Below are 13,465 nucleotides of genomic sequence, written 5' to 3' on the forward strand. Positions count from 1 at the left end.
ATATGCCATATCGTAAGTGGTGGTAATGTTGTCATAATAAGAAGTGAACTCAATGTTGTTTCCTTCTTGCAGACCATCATGAGCATGATTACACCCATGACACTGGTGTTTCCTGATATGTCCATTTTGCATCATGTTTTCCTAATGTTATTATATTGTTTTTATCCATAATATTGCTTTTTGGAGTAATTCTAATGCCTTTTCTCTGGAAATCTGGACCTGAAAAAGCTACATCATGCTACCTATTCTGCACAACTCCAAATGAGATGAAACTTTACAGAGATTTTTTATGGAATATATAAGAAATATTGGAGCCAATAAGTACCAGAGGGGGCCCACCAGGTGGGCACAACCCACTTGGGCACGCCAGGAAGCCCGGGCGCGCCCTGGTGGGTTGTGCCCTCATCGGCCCACCTCCGGTGGCCCCTCTTCTGGTATATGAGTCATTTTGACCTAGAAAAAATAAGGAGAGGACTTTCGGGACGAAGTGCCGCCGTATCAAGGTGGAACTTGGACAGGAGCACTTTTGCCCTCCGGCCGAGCAATTCCGCTGGGGGAACTTCCCTCCCGGAGGGGGAAATCATCGTCATAATCATCACCAACAACTCTCCCATCTTGGGGAGGGCAATCTCCATCAACATCTTCAATAGCACCATCTCCTCTCCAACCCTAATTCATCTCTTGTGTTCAGTCTTTGTACGGGAACTATAGATTGGTACTTGTGGGTGACTAGTAGTGTTGATTACATCTTGTAGTTGATTACTATATGGTTTATTTGGTGGAAGATTTATATGTTTAGATCCATTATGCTATTTAACACCCCTCTGATCTTGAGCATGGTTATCATTTGTGAGTAGTTACTTTTGTTCTTGAGGTCACAAGAGAAATCTTGTTGCAAGTAGTCATGTGAACTTGATATGTGTTCGATATGTTGATGGCATGTATGTTGTTATTCCCTTAGTGGTGTCACGTGAACATCGACTACATGACACTTCACCATACTTGGGCCTAAGGGAATGCATTGTGGAGTATTTATTAGATGATGGGTTGCGAGAATGACAGAAGCTTAAACCCTAGTTTATGCGCTATTCTGTAAGGGGCTGATTTGGATCCAAAAGTTTAATGCTATGGTTAGATTTATTCTTAATACTTTTATCGTAGTTGCGGATGCTTGTCAGGGGGTTAATCATAAGTAGGAGGTTTGTTCAAGTAAGAACATCACCTAAGCACCGGTCCACTGATGACCCACAAGTATAGGGGATCGTAACAGTTTTTGAGGGTAGAGTATCCAACCCAAATTTATAGATTCGACACAAGGGGAGCCAAAGAATATTTGAAGGTATTAGCAGCTGAGTTGTCAATTCAACCACACCTGGAGATTAATTATCTGCAGCAAAGTGATCAGTAGCAAAGTAGTATGATAGTTTTGATAATAGTAGTAGCAGCAACGGTAACGGTAACAGTGATAGCAGTAATTTTGTAGCAAGTGTAACAGTGATGATAGCAGTAATAACTTAGCAAAAACAATATAGGATAAATTCGTAGGCATTGGGTCGGTGACTTGTTGGATGATATTCATCATTAGACAGTTATAACCTAGGGCAATACGGCACTAGCTCCAGTTCGTCAATATAATATAGGCATGTATTCCGTAAGTAGTCATACGTGCTTATGGAAAGAACTTGCATGACATCTTTTGTCCTACCCTCCCGTGGCAGCGGGGTCCATATTGGAAACTAAGGGATATTAAGGCCTCATTTTAATAGAGAACGTGAACATAGCATTAACACATAGTGAATACATGAACTCCTCAAACTACGGTCATCACCAGGAGTGGTCCCGGCTATGGTCACTCTGGGGTTGCCAGATGATAACATGTAGTAGGTGACTATAACTTGCAAGATCGGATCTAGAACATGGATATAATGGTGATAACATAAATGGTTCACATCTGAAATCATGGCACCCGGGCCCAAAGTGACAAGCATTAAGCATGGCAAAGTCATGGTAACATCAATCTTAGAACATAGTGGATACTAGGGATCAAGCCTTAACAAAACTAACTCGAGTACATGATGAATCTCATCCAACTCCTCACCGACCAACGAGCCTACGAAGGAATTACTCACTCGCAATGGGGAGCATCATGGAATTGGCGATGGAAAAGGGTTGGTGATGACGAAGAATGAAGATCCCCCTCTTCGGAGCCCCAAACGGACTCCAGATTTGGCCTCCCTATGAAGAATATGATGTGATGGCGGCTCCGTCTTGTGGATCGTGATATTTCTTTATCCCCGGTTTTTTCTAGAAATATATGATTTTATAGCGTCGGTTTCAGGGTCTGCGGGGCCACCTGGTGGGGACAACCCACCTGGGCGCGCCAGGAGAGGGGGCGCGCCATGGTGTGCCCCTCTCCGGTGGATCTTGGCTCCAGAAATTCTTATTATCGATATAAAAAATCCTTGCAAAGTTTCATTCCATTCCAAGGACTTTTATTTATGCACAAAAACAACACCATGGTAGGTCTGCTGAAAACAGCGTCAGTCCGGGGTTAGGTTCATTCAAATCATGCAAATTAGAGTCCAAAACAAGAGGAAAAGCTTTAGGAAAAGTAGATACTTTGGAGACGTATCATCCACCCACATATCAAATTATCAAAGTAGCGAACACAAATCAAAACAATATGATGAAAGTGACTAGATGAAATTTGCGTGTACCCTCAAGAACGCTTTGCTTATCATAAGAGACTGTTTTGGCATGTCCTTTGCCTCAAAAGGATTGGGCTACCATGCTGCACTTTTGTTGCCATTATCGTTACTTGCTTGTTACAAATTACTTATAATTCCAGTGCTTCTAGAGAATACCTTACTAAAAACTGCTTGTCATTTCCTTCTGCTCCTCATTGGGTTCGACACTCTTCCTTATCGAAAGGACTATGATTGATCCCCTATACTTGTGGATCATCATTTCCTCCATAAGCATTGTTTGCGGAGGGGATGATGGGGTTGTGTATATTAGAACAAACATCTCACAATTGATTCTCCTGATGAATGTAGTGCTGACATATGCCAGATGAAGGCACTATTCTCTATCAGTGGAATGTCTCAATGCTTTTCCTTTCAGGTTTGTGCTACTCTAAGTCTCAAACCTTTATTTTATACTCCCTCCATTACTAAATATAGGGTGCATAGTTTTTGGCACGAAAATTAAAGAACACATGTGGAGGAAAAATTTCACAAGTTTTGGGCGAGATTACACCTGACTAATTGACTTGAGAAAATAAAGAAGCTTGCCTAATATAAGGAAATGTAATCGAATCCCAAAAAAAATTATCCATACGAGTGGTGCAACTTAATACACCTTATATTTTGGGTTTTTCCTCAAAAATCTATACACCTTATATCAAGGAACGGAGGGAGTACTGGTGAAAACACGGTTGTAATTTCTTTAGTGACATGTTAAAAGGGATACAGTGGGTCCATACAGTCATATAAATTTATTTGTTGGTAGGAAAGGCATCTCTCGTCTATAAAGAAAGCAGTCTTATCTTTCCTTTCATGGTCTTATTTGCCATTTCAATCTTGGGTCTCCATGCCCAAGCCCAAGTTGTTACCTTGATAACCAATTTATTTTTACTCCTAATCTAGATCAAGGATTATGTTGCTGATGCTAGAGTGCCACTGGACAATTTCTTGGCCTGTTCGAAGATTCCTCATATGTACTCCCTCTGTTCCTAAATATAAGTCTTTTTAGGCATTTCAAATGGACTACAACATATGGATGTATGTAGACATATTTTAGAGTGTAGATTCACTCCTTTTGCTTCGTATGTAGTCACTTGTTGGAATCTCTAGAAAGACTTATATTTGGGAACGGAGGAAGTATAAGCTTATGCAAGTTTTTCTTTCAGATTTGCACAGATGGGAGAACAAATTGCTATGTGTTCTGCTACGCTCTCGTTATGGACCACTTCCATGTTATCCATCTGCAAGGAGTGTTTATGATGACACTTTACATGGATCTCCCAACAGATTGAATGTGCCGCGCATGAACGAGATCATGCCCATTAGTAGGAACCTCAACCAGGAAGAGCGGGAGCCGGGGTTCCAGGATTGCCTGCTGAAGGAATAGGCCAGAGACACCAAGTTCCTCTGCTTCTCCTTTCTCACAGGGTGGATCTCCAGCTCCATGATTTTGAGCTTGGCGGTTGCTTCCAGAACTTCTTCTTCAAATGTTGAGGCTCAACTGTGCTTGAACTAACATGAAGCATGAAATGCGAGGTGTATGTATATCGACCTAGCCGTTTCATTGTTGTAACCTGGTCGTCGTGTCGTCCACTACTGTTCTCATATATGAGTCAACAACTTCATCAACGTGGCGTACAATACCGTCGCCCCATTGGCATTTGGCAAGCTCAAGCACCTTGAACAAATGGCAAGACCTTCACATCTATTTTTTTGCATTCCAATCAGAGGGCTTTATTGAACAAATGAACTACTTGCATCATGAGCTAACAGGCTGGTGAGCAGGAAAGAGGGTCTCGAACCAGTCCAGCTTTCGGTAACCATCAGAGTGCATGCATGTTTTGCACAAAGATGGGTCGGTATATTGGCTGATCGGTTTACATGTTGAATATCAAAAGAAGAAGAAAAAGGAAGCTAGCTCTCCAATTTCTACTAATACTGGTGCCACCGCAGGCAAGCTATAGTGACGAGTTTTCCAGAGATTAACAATCTCTAGGCAATCTATTTCCATGATCACATGTGAGAATCGACGTAAGTTTGCAAAGATCACCCCATCTCACAGTGCCATCATCTCACCAATGAACGGATCAAAGACCTCCAAGTGGGGTTTACTCCAAGCTCCAAGTAAAGCAATGCTGGAACGCACCACTCCGCATGCGCCCACCTTGTCGGAATCCATGCTCAAAGCCGCGTCCATATTGATCTTAACAACCCCTACGTCAGGCGGTACCCAGCCATGTCCAGGAAGGATAGAAGCATGACACTGGGGTATATCGAGCAATGCCAGATCCTCCCTGATGCGCTTGACCGAAGTGAATGGGTCGAGCTGTTCGTCATCATGGGTAACCATATTTCTTGAATGCCAAATAGACCACATGACAGAGATCATCATAGCCCTCTCATTGTCAGAGAATTTCCCATCACATAAAATGTCCTGAGACCATGTATTTGGGTGCAAGCGAGGTCTTCGAATGCCGAACAGTGCATGCGCCTGTTCCCAAAACAACCTGGCATGAGAGCGCACTAAAGCGTGCATCAGATCCTCATCCATCGCAAGACATATATATTGCATCTACTGATGACTTTTATATGACGACACCGAAGGATGCACTCATCTGGTAGGATACCACGGACAACTCGCCACCAGAATACACGCACCTTCGGCAAAACCTTGAGCTTCCATAGTGGCTTCCACATCTGTTCATCGGTCTGTGAGGTATTGGTGACCGTCCCTTCCTCTAGGGTAGCACGCTCTTTGCGAGTCACGAGAGCATGATACACACTTTTGACAAAGTAGCTACCACTTCTTTCATGGGCCCAAGCAAGAAAATCATCACCACCACCAAACCGCAAGGGGATATTTAGGATGGCTTTGGCTTCTGGTGGGATAAATTTTTCCTGATCAACTCTTGCTGCCATGTCCAATTTTCTGAGTCAATAAGTTGATTGATAGTACCCAGTGTTGTACCCCCTAGTACGACCGTGGGGGACAAAGTGGACAGACCCGGGATCCAGCGGTCCTCCCATATAGAGATGGTAGTGCCATCGCCCACTCTTTTAATCAAACATGCTGTAAGCGCCTCCCTGTCTGCCACAATAGCTCGCCATATCGCTGAAGCAGATTGTGGAACAAAAGCTTCCATAAACTCACAATCTGGAAAATAGCGCCCTTTCATGACCCTTGCACACAGAGAGTTGGGATTAGTAATGAACCTCCATCCGTGTTTACCTAACAGTGCCAAATTGAACAATTCAAGATCACGAAAACCCATGCCACCATGGGCCTTTGGAGATGCGAGTTTTTCCCATGCCACCCAATGCAACGATCTGCGATCGAGGGAAGCACTCCACCAAAACTTTGCCATAATAGTTGTAAGGCTTTTACACACATTCTTTGTTAGCTTGAAGCAACTAATACTGAATGTTGGGATGGCTTGAGTGACTGACTTAATAAGTGTATCTCTCCCGGCACAAGGCGGAATTCTCTCAGCCCAACCATTCATCTCGCTTCTTGATCTCTCACCAATATGATCAAAAGTATCACTAGTAATTTGTCCAACTGCAGTTGGTAATCCCAAGTATTTATCACTGAATGCCTCAACCTGAATATCAAGGACAGGTGATAACCCACAAGTATAGGGTATCGTTTGTAGGCTTCTTCGATAAATAAGAGTGTCGAACCCGACGAGGAGCTAAAGGTAGAACAAATATTTCCTCAAGTTCTATCGACCACCGATACAACTCTACGCACACTTGACGTTTTCTTTAACTAAAACAAGTATGAAACTACTTTGCAAGAATAAAACTACGAGTACTTTGTGAGAATAAAACTATGAATAAATTACAAGGTAATATAAGTAGATAGCTTTTGTCAACAAGAAAGTCATTTGTCCCTAGGTAATCGATAACAAGTATCGGTAATCATTCTTGCAATTCGACACGAGGGAGAGGCATGAGCTAACATACTTTCTCTACTTCGATCATATGCACTTATGATTGGACCCCTAGCAAGCAGCCGCAACTACTAAAGATCATTAAGGTCGTGAAACCCAACCATAACATTAAGTATCAAGTCCTCTTTACTCCCATACGCCATAACCCACTTACTCGGGTTTAAACTTCTGTCACTCTCGCAACCCACCATATATAAGCGAACCATGGACATATTGCAACACCCTACAGCGAGGATCCCCCACGTTTGCGTAAGACGTAGGGCACCGTAGGACAGCACCATAAATAAACTATACAATCATACAAACCAAGATCACGATTAACCCACAGGACAAAACAGATCTACTCAAACATCATAGGATAGCCAAATATCATTGGGAAATAATATATGGAGTTGAGCACCATGTTTAAGTAGAGATTGCAACGGGGAGAAGAGGTGTTACACCTCTACATAGAGGGGGAGGGAGTTGGTGTTGACGGTAGCAAGATTGTTGATGTAGATCGCCGTCACGATCCTTGCCCCGGTGGCATTCCGGCGCCATCAGGAGAGAGTGGGGGAGAGAGCCCCCTCCTTCGTCTTCTTCCTTGGCCTCCCCCAAGATGGGAGGAGAGTTCCCCCTCTGGTCCATGGCCTCCATGGCGGCAGAGGGGCGGGATACCCTCCGAGATTGGATCTACCTATCTGTTCTCTTCTGTTTCACGTTCCCCTGATCTAGCCAAGAACCATTTCTTAAATATCGGGAGCTCCGTAACTCCGATTGCGCTGAGATTTTAACACATTTTTTCCGGATATAAGCTTACTTGCGCCCGAAGTTGAGCCCCAACCGACGTATGAGGTGAGCACAACCCACCACCACGCGCCTGGAGCCTGGGGCGCGCCCTGGTGTCTCCTGGGCACTATGGGCCCCCGTTTGCGTTGATTCCAAGTCCCAAAAATCACATATATTCCAAAATAATTCTCTGTAAATTTTTATCGTATTTGGACTTCGTTTGATATGGATTTTCTGTGAAACAAAAAACTTGCAAAAAATAAGACCTGGCACTGGGCACTGGATCAATAGATTAGTCCAATAAATCATATAAAATGTTGCCAAAAGTATGTGAAAGTTGTATAATATTGGCATGAAACAATCAAAAATTATAGATACGACGGAGACGTATCAACAAGCTTCAAGGCTTGCCGTCTAGTAGTGGAAGTATTTGATGAGAAGAACACTACACTTTTATCTATGTTCACAGACTGTCCGGAGCATAGGCCATATATGAGCAAAATCTCGTTCAGCCTGTGTGCACTCTCCTGTGTTGCACTAATGAAGATAAGGCTATCATTGGCAAGTAACAAATGACTCACCCACAGTGCATGAAAGGACATTCTTATACCTTTGTCAACATTAGGACCTCCATAATAGTTAAGCAGAGAAGTAAGACCTTCTGCACATAAGAGAAAAAAATTAAAGGTGATACTGGATCCCCTTGTCACAATCCACATGACGGTGTGAAATATGGTAGTAGTTCTTGTTGGGAAACGTAGCATGCAATTTCAAAAAAATTCCTACGCTCATGTAAGGTCTATCTAGGAGATGCATAGCAACGAGAGGGGGGAAGTGTGTCTACGTACCCTCGTAGACCAAAAGCGGAAGCATTTGACAACGGGGTTGATGTAGTCGAACTTCTTCTCATTCCGACCGATCAAGTACCGAACGTACGACACCTCCGAGTTCTGCACATGTTCAGCTTGATGACATCCCTCGAACTCTTGATCCAGCAAAGTGTCAAGGAAGTATATGAGTTACGTCGGCACGATGGCGTGGTGACGATGATGGTGAAGTGATCTTCGTAGGGCTTCGCCTAAGCACCGCGAGAATATGACCGAGGGTGTAATCTGTGGAGAGGGGCGCCGCACACGGCTAATAGATGTTGTTCTGTGTTCTAGGTGCCCCCTCCCCATGTATATATAGGTGGGAGAGGGAGGGGAGCATCAAGGGGGCACCCAAAGTAGGAGGAATCCTACTTGGGCGCCTCCCCAATTTGGCCTCCCCCCTTCCGTAAGTTCCGGAGGGGGAAGCAAGGAGGAGGGAGGAGGGAAGGAAGGGGGAGGCCGAATCCCTCCCCTTCCTTCTCTCTTCCCCTCTTTCCTTCTCCTCTGGTTCGGCCCATATGGGGGGCAGCAGCCCTTTCTGGCTGCAGCGTTTCCACTATTGGCCCATTAGGCCCATATCTTTTGCCGGGGGCGCCCGGAAACCCTTCCGGTGACCCGATATGTACCCGGTACCCTTCGGAACACTTTTGGTGTCCGAATACTATCGTCCTATATATCAATCTTTACCTCTCGACCATTTCGAGACTCCTTGTCATGTCTGTGATCTCATCCGGGACCCCGAAAAATATTTGGTCACCAGATCACACAACTCATATAATACAAAATCGTCATCGAACATTAAGCGTGCCGACCCTACGGGTTCCAGAACTATGTAGACATGACCGAGAAACCTCTCCGGTCAATAACCAATAAAGGAACATGGATGCTCATATTGGCTCCTACATATTCTACGAAGATCTTTATCGGCCGAACCGTTATGACAACATACGTTATTCCCTTTGTCATCAGTATGTTACTTGCTCGAGATTCGATCACCGGTATCTACATACCTAATTCAATCTCGTTATCGGCAAGTCTCTTTACTCATTCCATAATACATATGTTGTAACTAACTCATTAGTCACTTTGCTTGCAAGGCTTCTTATGATGTGCATTACCGAGAGGGCCCAAAGATACCTCTCCGATACTCGAAGTGACAAATCCTAATCTTGATCTATGCGAACCCAACAAACACCTTTGGAGATACCTGTAGAGCATCTTTATAATCACCTAGTTACATTGTGACGTTTGATAGCACACAAGGCATTCCTCCGGTCCGGGAGTTGCATAATCTCATAGTCGAAGGAATATGTATTTGACATGAAGAAAGCAATAGCAATAAAACTGAACGATCAATATGCTAAGCTAACGGATGGGTCTTGTCCATCACATCATTCTCCTAATGATGTGATCCCATTCATCAAATGACAACACATGTCTATGGTTAGGAAACTTAATCATCTTTGATTAACGAGCTAGTCTAGTAGAGGCTTATTAGGGAGACGGTGTTTTGTCTATGTATCCACACATGTATCAAGTTTCCGGTAAATACAATTCTAGCATGAATAATAAACATTTATCATGATACAAGGAAATATAAAATAACAAATTTGTTATTGCCTCTAGGGCATATTTCCTTCAGTTCTCCATTCACCCTCACCGAGAACCTGACCGAAGATACACATCTCATAACTAAGTTCACAAAATTACTGCTAAAACCAAGCTTGAGCATGATTGACTGAAGATAATGCCATTCAACACGGTCATAGGCCTTCATCATGTCCAACTTGATAGCACATGTATAATTCTTCTCTTTCTTCCGCCTTCTCATAGTATGGATACTCTCGAAGGTGACCACCACATTATCAGTAATCAAGCGGACGGGAACAAATGCACTCTGTTCCACTCCCACAACTGCATCCATAATCTCTTTCAAACGGTTAGTGATCATCTTAGCCCCAATATTGTAGGGCACTGGACATAAAGAGATGGGTCGGTATTGAGTTATAGACTGTGGGTTTATCACCTTGGGGATGAGTGTGATCGATGTATCATTAAAGCCCACCGGTAAGTCACCACCATTCAAAAAACCAAAGATAGTCGGCACAAGGTCACCTTGAATAAGGTTCCAGTGCCTTTGGAAAAAAACCGTCGTAAACCCATTGATGCCCGGATCTTTGGAAGGTGACATCTGAAAAAGTGCAGTACGAAGCTTCTCTGGCTCGAAGGGTTTATCCAAGAAAAAATTCATGTCCCCGTTAACGCGCTCCAGAACAAACTGAAGCAGCTCGTTCATATCATTGAAACCTTGAGAAGTATACACATTCCGATAGAATGTCTGCACCTCTGCCTTGTCTTTAGTTTCAGACTGACAAAAAGACCCGTCTGAATGTCGAAGATTAGCAATCTTGTTCAACCGCTTTTGATGCACTGCTTGTGCATGATAATACGTCATGTTTCGATCGCCTTGACGAAGCCAAGGTACGCGGGAGCGCTGCCTGATCCAAATTTCCTCTTGCCGTAATGCTTCTCGTACTTTCAGCATAGTGGCCTTCTCCTCCTCAGATGGTCCTCTACCAATGGAATGTTGTCTCAACAACTCAAGCTTTTTCTGTAGCTTCTTCACTTTCTTGGCTATACAACCGAATTCTTGGGCGCCCCATGTACCCAGCTCGCTCTGGAGCTGGATTAAGGTTGCCTGAATACATGCAAGTCCCTGCCCATTAGGGTTTCTGCACCATGCCTCTGCGACGAACTTATCATATTCAACATGGGACTGCCAAACATCCTCATAGCGAAAGGGTTTCTGTCCCCTTCTGTATTGCACATCTTGAGTCTACACCAAAACCAAGCAGTGGTCTGATTCCACCACACTAATATGAGGAACTCGTACATGGTCGAACCTTTGTAAGAACGCTTCATTCGCCAGTCCTCTGTCAAGACGAGCTTTAACATTCATATTGCCCGCCTGCCTGTTAACCCATGTATAAGGTAACCCCGTAAAACCAAAATCTTGCAAGGAGCAATCCTCCAAAACTTGCTGGAACGCTCGCATCTGCCATTCCGGTCGCGCAGCCCGACTAAAATGCTTCGTGCCATATAAAGTCTCGTTAAAATCTCCTAGGAACAACCATGCTTGGTGTGGGATCGCATGTAACGTCCTCAAGCACCTCCAGCTATGATGCCTATCTTCGTTTCTCGGTGCTCCATTAGAACCCCGTGAACCTCCATTCCGGAGCGGACAAGTCAGCTTTCCGAACCATGACATCAATGTGGCCAGAACTGAAATTCTTCAACTTGACATTAACGTGTCTTGACCAAAACAGGCCAATACCGCCACTTAATCCCATGTTGTCCACCGCAAAACACCCCGCAAATCCCAGATTAAGTTGCAAAATTTCCACCCTCTTTGCCCTGATCTTCGTCTCCATAACAAAGAGCAGCGCGAGCCCTTCTTGCTTCACAAAATTGTGAAGCTCACGAACTACCTCGGGGTTCCCAAGCCCCCGGTAGTTCCAACTTATGCATCTCATTGGCCCTGGCAGGGCTGACACGCAGCCGCTGCCGAATTTTCAGAAGATGGAGGTGTAGGTTTCTTCTTATTAAGTTCAGGTTCTGTGCCCTTTGCATCACCATGTCCACCACCATCTACACCAATTAAGTCATTGTTTTTCTGTGCTTTAAAAACCACCATATTAGTAGGGGTACCACCAGTGACCAGATTGCTTTCCATGCTTGGCAACGCCGGTGGATCAACCCTATGATAGACTTTCCCTGTCTGAGGTCCACCCTTTCTCTTTGGATTAACTCTCTTTTTAACTGGGGAGGTGACTTCAGCATTAGTAGCTGCTCTCTTACTCGACAAGGAAGCATCTTTCTCATTAGATGTGGAGTCCTGGGGTTCCTTAGATGATCCATCATACGAGCCAGAAGCCTTCCTATCCTCGGATGCCCGCAGACTAGTGTTGAAAGGAAGATCTCCGTTCTCATCGCGAGTACCTGGGGTAGGACATACCATATCGGAGTGGCATAGCTAGGCGACCACACAAAAAACAGAAGTTTGGGACTTGTTCATATTGGATGGCATACCAGTCCCTAGACTTCATCTTTGCCGAATCAATCAAAATCCATCTGCGTAAGGGTTTACTCACATCAATCGTAACCCTAGCTCTAAGAAATCCTCCTACAGAATGAAACTGTACAAAGGTTACAATCTCATATATTTGTTTAGCAATTGCTTTCCCCAAGACTTAGTTTGCAAGTTGAAAGGCAGGTTAAGAACCCTAGCCCATAACTATAGTTTATCGAACTTAAGCTCCGACGGCTGTCGTGGTAACGATTCTGACAATAAGAGAGGGGTAGGATAAAGGAGCATGATCTATCGAGATGCATATGGGTGACACGGTGCTTTTGGCGAGTTCGGGCCTCTCGCGGTGGAGATAACAGACATACGTCTCGTGCTCCGGAGAGGCTTTGTTTTATCTGAGTATGTATCCGGAGATTACAATGTGTGTTTGAGAGAGAGAGCGAGAGAAGAGCGGATCTCATGCCTGAGCCATGTCCTGAGACTAATGGTTGGAAATAGAGAGAGGTGGAAGAAAAAAGCCCCCCTAGTCTAGTGGTGGGGGTGGCTTATATAGAGTGCGCCACCCCCTCACCTCCTATGTTACAAAGTGGGGCATGAATGTCATAATGCCAGCCCAGTACCAAGCCCTCACTATGAGAGTGATGCCGACTGCTTTGCTGCCTGCTGGTCTTCGTATATCCGAGTGAGTCGTACGGTCGAGTTGTGAACTGTCATCCGAGTGGATGGTATGCTGCTTGGTCGAGTGGATAGTATGCTGCTTGTCCGAGTGGATAATATGTCTGTATGAAATTTATCTGGACCCACATATTGTGTGGACCCCATGCTTCATGATATTTCGACCCTTCATGGGCCTACCTGTTATGTGTATCCCCAACATTAGCCCCCGAATCGATTGTGATTTTGCAGAACGAGTTTGTGAAAGACACAATTTGGTCCGAGTGATTACGGAAATACTCGGCACATGTCATCGTGCTTTCAGACAACCAAGGTTTGAACAAAATCTCAATGGATTCCAGCACTGCGCTTCCCGATTGATCGGGGTAA

The sequence above is a fragment of the Triticum dicoccoides genome, chromosome 6A, assembly GCF_002162155.2.
Source record: "Triticum dicoccoides isolate Atlit2015 ecotype Zavitan chromosome 6A, WEW_v2.0, whole genome shotgun sequence".
Classification (NCBI taxonomy): domain Eukaryota; kingdom Viridiplantae; phylum Streptophyta; class Magnoliopsida; order Poales; family Poaceae; genus Triticum; species Triticum dicoccoides.